We start from the raw sequence: 7,500 nt of genomic DNA, 5'->3' as shown, positions 1-7,500 counted from the left end.
AACAGGGAACGCAGCATGGAAACACATCTCGAGTGATCGAACACGGGAGACCAGCAGACGTGCACGGGGACGGCTGCAGGAATTCCAGCGCAGGGACAACGATGCTGCAGAATGAGTGTTTAATTTAAGTCTAGTTTAAATGAGAGGGGAAAAGAAAGGCATAATCTCTTAAAGAAATAAGGTAAGCCCAACAATTGCCTGGTTTAAAGGGTTATAGATGTCTGGACTCACGGCTTGAGAGGAACAGAGATTAAACTGTTGGTCTAGTATGGGAAGATTAACCCCTTGTGGGCTGAACCTCTCTACTCGTAGGGGGCCCTTTCACTGTGAGAGGCTCTCCCCCTCAAAACAAAAAGAGAGTCAACATGAAACAAAGTTTGTTGACATCTCTTTATGGAGGTCACCTTTTTTCTGTGTTTAGTTAAAGTGCAATGTTCTAAAAGGTGGTTCAAAACGTTACTTATTGTTCAAAAGCGTCTTACTAAGAGCTTGTGGAGGTGTTGTTACAAAGATAATAGAACTATAACAGTTCATGAATACAAAACAAGAGGAGATTAAAGTAATGTCTCTAAATGTCAATGGCTTAGGACAGTGGTTCTCAAACTATGGTACGCGTACCGGTGGTACAGGGACTCCCTGTGGTGGTACGCAAAAAAATCTCCACAATATTTAAAAAAAACGTTCAGCATAAAACGCCAATTTCTTTTTTTTTTTGTCATACTCCTATCTTATCTGTCTTGTATCTATTGGGTTGTATTAATATCAAATATGTTTTCCCCTCTAAATTAATCTAGTTATTGCAACAAACATCTTTAATCTGCTCAATTTATGTTCACGCACAAACATTAACAACAACAGGAGTACGCCTCACGTTTTGAAAAGTTCCACTCGATATTCTGTTATAGTTCAGTACTGAAACAACAGAAAGCAGCTGTAGGCCTACATTAACAGATATTCTGTTATAGTTCAGTACTGAAACAACAGAAAGCAGCTGTAGGCCTACATTAACAGATATTCTGTTATAGTTCAGTACTGAAACAACAGAAAGCAGCTGTAGGTCTACATTAACAGATATTCTGTTATTTATTGGAGTTCAGCACACAATCGGCAGCAAGCAGCTGTACATTAACATTTTTAAAACGGAACTTATCGCTCCCCCTCCTCTCTCTCTCTCTCTCTCTCTCTCTCTCTCTCTCTCTCTCTCTCTCTCTCTCTCTCTCTCTCTCTCTCTCTCTCTCTCTCTCTCTCTCTCTCTCTCTCTCTCTCTCTCTCTCTCTCTCCCCCTCTCCCCCTCTCTCTCTCTCTCTCTCGCTCTGAAGCTGATGTGATTCTGCTCTCTTTCGTTGTCTTTACACTCCGCAGGATTCAAGAGGGATTTTTTTTTTTGGCAGTTTTGTTATGTTGAACGCAGAGACTTAAAATAAAGCGGCTCTGGTTGCACGGAGCCTGCGGAGCGCGCTCTCTCTCTTTCCCCCGCTCCCTCTCGCTCTCTCAGGCACGCAGCAATTTTATGAATAAATGAAAAATTAAATAAGAACAGGTCAGAAATATACTTGGGCCCAGGTATCGTCTATTAGTGGGAAACACTGGAGATGAAATATTCTAGAACAGGTTGTTGGTTTTTATTGTTCTGCACTTCTTTTGATTTGGGCAAATGTCAGTGTTGTGTGGAGTTTAAGGGCCAGTTTTGGCGCTAGCCCTTAGTAGGCCTACAGCACAGCGTGGCTGCCAGAAGTCAATAATAAATAATATTCTTTATTATGAATTAATTTGATCTTGCTTGAAATGTGTGTAGAAATAGGCCTACAGTGTATTTTAACATCTACCATAATGGTGGTACTTGGAGAGCCAAATATTTTCGGAGGTGGTACTCAGTCTAAAAGGTTTGAGAACCACTGGCTTAGGAAACCCAGTCAAAAGAGCTAAAATTATGACCAAACTCACAAAGGAAAAGATTCAGATACATTTCCTTCAAGAGACTCACTTATCAAAATCAGAACATGAGAAATGAAAAAGACTTGGATTTAGAAACACTTTCTATAGTTCACACTATAATACTCGCAAAAGAGGGGTAGCAATATTAAAATCCAATGTGATCAAGTTTGAATGCCAAAAAGAAATAAAGGATAAAGAGGGACATTACATTATGGTTAAAGGAACAATTGGGCAGACATTAATAACATTGGTGAACATATATGCCCCACCGGAGACTAATAAGGAATTTTTCAAATCCTTATTTGATATAATAGCAGTAGAAGCAGAAGGTATATGCATATGTGGAGGTGATCTCAACGTAATAATGGACTATGACATGGACACGACCAGTGTGAAGAGAAATAAGAAATCTACAACAAAGATGGTTAAAAATGCGTGGGAGGAAATGTTCTTTTTTGATGTATGGAGAGACCTGCATCCTCAGCAAAGAGACTTCAGTCATTACTCATCAACGCATTCTGTCTACTCCAGGATTGACTATTTTTTTATGCAAAAAGAAAATAGAGATATAATACGAATACTAATAATAAGAATGTCAGATTGAAGTGGCAGATGTTTCTGATCATAGTGCAGTTTACCTAAAGATACTCTTGAATTGTAGACAGAGAAATACAATATGGAGGCTAAATGTGGGAATACTTAATAACAAATCAGTATTCAATCAATATTATGGGATGCATTAAAAGCAGTAATAAGGGGAAAATTGATCGCAAACACAAGCAACCTCAAGAAAGAGAGAGAAAAACAATACAACATTTATGTAACTGAACTAAAACAATTAGAACAAAAGCATAAAGGAAAAACTGACCAAAAAATACAACAACGAATGAAAGAGGGGAGGAAAAACATAGAGGATTTACTTCATTTTGAAGCAGAGACAAAAGCGAGATATCTAAAACAAAGTTATTATGAAACAGGCCCAAAAGCTGTGAAATTATTAGCTAGACGATTACGAAAACAACAGGCCGCAATTACTGTCAATAAACTGCATGATCCAAAAACAAACCAATTAAAATACGAACCAGGAGAAATTGAAAAGATCTTCAGAGATTACTACAAGGATCTTTACACTCAACAATCTACCTCAAATCAAAACTGTCATGTCCAGCTCGGTGTCTTAGGTTGTTTTTATTTCTACTTGTATTATTTCCTGTTTTGGGTCACTAACCTCTCCTCTCATTTCAGATCCTTCACTTCCTGCCCTCATGTGTTTCCCACCAGTGTGATTGTCTGCCCCGCCCTGATTGTTCCCAGCTGCATCTCGTTGTCTTCCCCCTCACCTTTAGTATTTAGTCTGTGGCTTCCCTTCCTTCTGCATTCAAGCCTTTTGTTCCCTCTTGGATCACTTTTTTGGATTCTGTCTGCTTAAGAAGTAAAGACTGTTTTTATTCCCCAACCAAAGACTGTGTTGTGAGTCGTGCTTTTGGGTTCAGTTACCTGTGGTTTCGTTACAAGAACGACATAGTAAGATGTATACCTCGATAATATCAAACAGACTCCAAGCATTTGTAGCAGACCTGATAGATGAAGACCAGACATGGTTTGTAGAGGGAAGACAGACACAAGACAATGTCAGAAGGACATTACACATCATACACAGAATACACAAAGAAAATGTACCTGTAGCTTTGATCAGCCTAGATGCTGAAAAAACATTTGATAGAGTCAATTGGGAGTCTTTATATTTAACATTGGAGAGGTTTGGATTTAATGAAAAATCTATTCAATGCATTAAATCCATCTATAATGCACCCACGGCGAGAGTAAAGGTTAACGGTTCTCTCTCTGATAGATTCCAACTTGAGAGAGGAACTGGACAGGGTTGCTGTCTTAGCCCGGCTCTATTCACTCTGTATATTGAACCGTTAGCCCAAATGATCAGGCAAGACAATTCAATAACCAGAATAGAATTTCAAGACAATTCAATAACCAGAATAGAATTTAATAAACAAAAACACATAATTAGTCTGTTTGGCTGATGATGTCATGATCTACATAAAGGACCCTGTGAACAAGTTTATGCAACTTATGGAAATTCTAGAAAACTTCAGTTTGTACTCTGGGTACAAGATAAATGTACTTAAGACTCAAGTTCTCATGTTTAACTGCTCACCAAACCAAAAACTTAAAGAATTCAGAATAAACTGGGAAACAAGATCACTAAAATACCTTGGTATAAATATAACCAACAACTTATCAAAACTATATCAAAGTAATTATGGACAGATAGACAGCAATATAAAGAAAGACATTGAAAGATGGTCCACCTATCCACTGGGGCTCCATGAGAGGATAAGTGTGGTGAAAATGAACATATTACCACGTTTCATATATTTATTTCTATCTCTGCCTGTAAACATACCACAAGCTCAATTTATCAAATGGGATAAGCTTATATCACGATTTATTTGGGAGGGTAAAAAACCGAGGATCCGTTACACCACACTTCAGCTGCCTAAAGATAAAGGGGGAATGGCCCTTCCGAACTTAAAGGAATACTTTAAAGCAACACAATTACGTCCACTAATGTATTGGTGTGATGCTGGTTATGTAGTTTGATGGAAAGATATTGAAATGTCTACATTTAAATACAAGTATTGGTGAAAGAGAGATACCTGTCCAGATGAGAGCGGAAGAACATTTAGCCCCATTAACATCATTTACACTGGACATATGGTTCTCCACTGTTAAGCAGTTAAAATTAGGGAAGGATCTGGGATTATTAAAATGGATAGCTTTTGATGAGAAATTTAACCCGCTAAAGTTGGATCCTACATTTAAAAACTGGACAAATAACAGCCATACGTACAGTTATTAAGGGTCAGATGAGAAGTTTTCAAGAACTTCAAAATACATACGATCTAACAAATCAGGATTTCTTCAGATATCTGTAAATGAGAGACTATTATATTAAAAACATTAAGAAAAATGAGGACGAAATGCATCCTATCATTAAGTTACTTACACAAGCATACAGTACTGTAGTTAAAAAAGCTGTGTCTAACCTGTACTGTTGTTTAATGGAATCAAAAAATGATTCAACACTGTATGTCAAGACCAAATGGGAAAGAGAGCTGAATGAGGAGATCCTAGAAGAAATGTGGTCTGGAATGTGGAAAAGTACACAAACCACGACACAATCACAGACATGGAGAGAATTCATTTGGAAAAATCTAATTCGGTACTTCATTACACCCAAGATTAAAAGTAAACAAATGAATATTCAACAGCCACGCTGGAGACTATGCAACAACATGGATCCAAACCATACACATATTTTCTGGTATTGCATCAAGATCAAACCTTTCTGGGATAATATACATTCAGCTCTGTGCAAAGTGCTGGGTTATGAAATCCCTCGATCATGTCTTGTTTTATACCTGGGACACTTGGAAGGATCTGTGCATGCAGGAGACCAATACTTGGTCAAGATTCTACTCGCAGCAGCAAAGAAAACCATTACTAAGAACTGGCTAAAGACTGACACACCAAACCACAGACAGTGGCTGTCAATCATACATGATATCGTTGTGATGGAAAAAATAACCTACAAGTTGAAAATGAAAGAAGATCAGTTCGACAAAGGCTGGGGAAAAATGGGTAACATATATAAACAAAACAGGGACATAAGCATCATACACAACAAATGATGTGTAGAAAAATGTAATCCTCATCCAACCAACAGGCTCAAGTATCTGTGACACTTGTTTGTTCTGTTGTTTGTGTTTCAGGTCATATGTTTAATATCTGTCAAGATATTAATGTTGTTTAATGTTAAAAAAAAAAAAAATTTAAAGAATAAAAAGACAAATAAAGGTACTTGTATAGAAAACTGCATGTTAACGCATAAAATGTAAAAGTACATTAAGCAGAGGGGTTAACTCTGTCATTGCAAACTGCATGTTGGCACATGGAAATATTTAAATGTACCACATTACAGAAGAAAACATCAATAATTATGTTTTGTTTGAGATTATTATATTATGTTTTAATATCGCTGTTCAAGGTTATAGAAACTTTGACAGGTTATTCTACCTGCCCTGGGATCAGTGCATTAAAGAGAGAGAGAGAGAGAGAGAGAGACTTTAGATCTGTGTGTCAGGCCACAGCACAGTTGTCACTCGTTAAGGTTCATCACAGATTAAACCTGCTCACATGAATATGTTGTCACAAACACACAGAGTGTCTTTGATGCAAACAGTCATCTTCAGGTATTTCACTGTCAGACATCAAATGTTTCCAAACCAACAGACTTGAATTGATCCTTCAGCGTTGATCACTGCAGTCTGATCAGCTCCGTGTGGAGTTCAACTTCTTCAACTAAGTAAACTCAGTTAAACCACTTTTGATATGAGTCTGGCAGTCCGTTCTTCTACGTGTCCGCAATATCGTAATCTAACTCTGTCACTGACTTTTTATGCGCCATGAATCTGTGCCATCTCCGTACTCAAATCGAGGAAGCATTTTAGCGCTGCTCCGGGGTTAAACCAGTGGACCTCTGTATGATCGGACAGCCTGTGCGTGATATCGTTTTAGGATAAGAATGAAATGTTCAGTAATAGTTATATTTTTACAGTCTGATTAAAGCTGGTGATAAAGGTGCAACAGCAGGCTACTGCATTTAGAAGTGATGTCACGCTGAAACTTTTAGGTGATCAACACGTTCACCTCTGGGTGACCTAAAAATGAACCATCTGTAAATAAAATCAGTTAATATTCATTTTAATTTACTGTTTTTACAATAACCAGAGGTAAAATAACTCTATCATCAGGCTCAACGCCGGTATACGCAAACTACACTGGATGTGAGGAGACGGTCTGGGCCGTTACGCAGGACAGAGAGGATTGTTTTTTATTTGCACGAGCTGCTCTTTGTGGCTCACTCCATAGGAAGCTTTGTTATTATCAGCCAAACTTTTGTTTTACATCAGTCAAGCCAGGAGAAACTGGAAAGAAGTGTGGACAGAACTGAAGACCGTCAGGATGAGCGTGCAGTGCAGCGCCTCCTGTGGTTAAGTCCTGTAGCTTTGATAAAATTCTGGCAACTTGTGAGCAAACAAAGCTAAAGAAATATCGCTCCTTCGATCTCTCTTGAAAACCTGCATTCTGTGTCACCTCTCTCAGGTGTTCAGCCTGTTTGCTGATGTGATGTATTACCAGCGTAATGCAGGAGCAGCTCGTGCGCTCGGCCACTCGTCTTTTTTATGATACTCCCTGCTGAGAAAATAGTTCAAAGTGCCCCGTTTAATTAATTTTCATATCATGATATTAACCTTTACGTTGCTCATTATAGGTTTCAATACAATTCGGGGAAAATAATATAATATAATAATAATAATATTTGTATTACAAATATTTAATTTATAAAAAATCTCAAAATATTTTTCAATACATTTCCTCCTTCTTCCCAAAACATCTGACGGGCCAGATGAAACCTGCTGTCGTGCCGGATGTTTGACATCCCTGCTCTAAGATAAGAGTAAGGAAAAAAAAAAAGACGATCAT

At 37.9% G+C, this 7,500-nt stretch overlaps 1 pseudogene; it reads right to left on the bottom strand.

Annotated features, from left to right (window-relative positions):
* LOC136179614 (NLR family CARD domain-containing protein 3-like) overlaps positions 1-7,500 on the bottom strand; it is a 45,465-nt pseudogene that overhangs the window by 19,967 nt on the left and 17,998 nt on the right.

Source organism: Labrus bergylta, chromosome 7 (assembly GCF_963930695.1).
Source record: "Labrus bergylta chromosome 7, fLabBer1.1, whole genome shotgun sequence".
Classification (NCBI taxonomy): Eukaryota; Metazoa; Chordata; class Actinopteri; order Labriformes; family Labridae; genus Labrus; species Labrus bergylta.
Note: the sequence above shows the minus strand (reverse complement) of the source record. Positions and strands in the feature narration are given on the sequence as shown.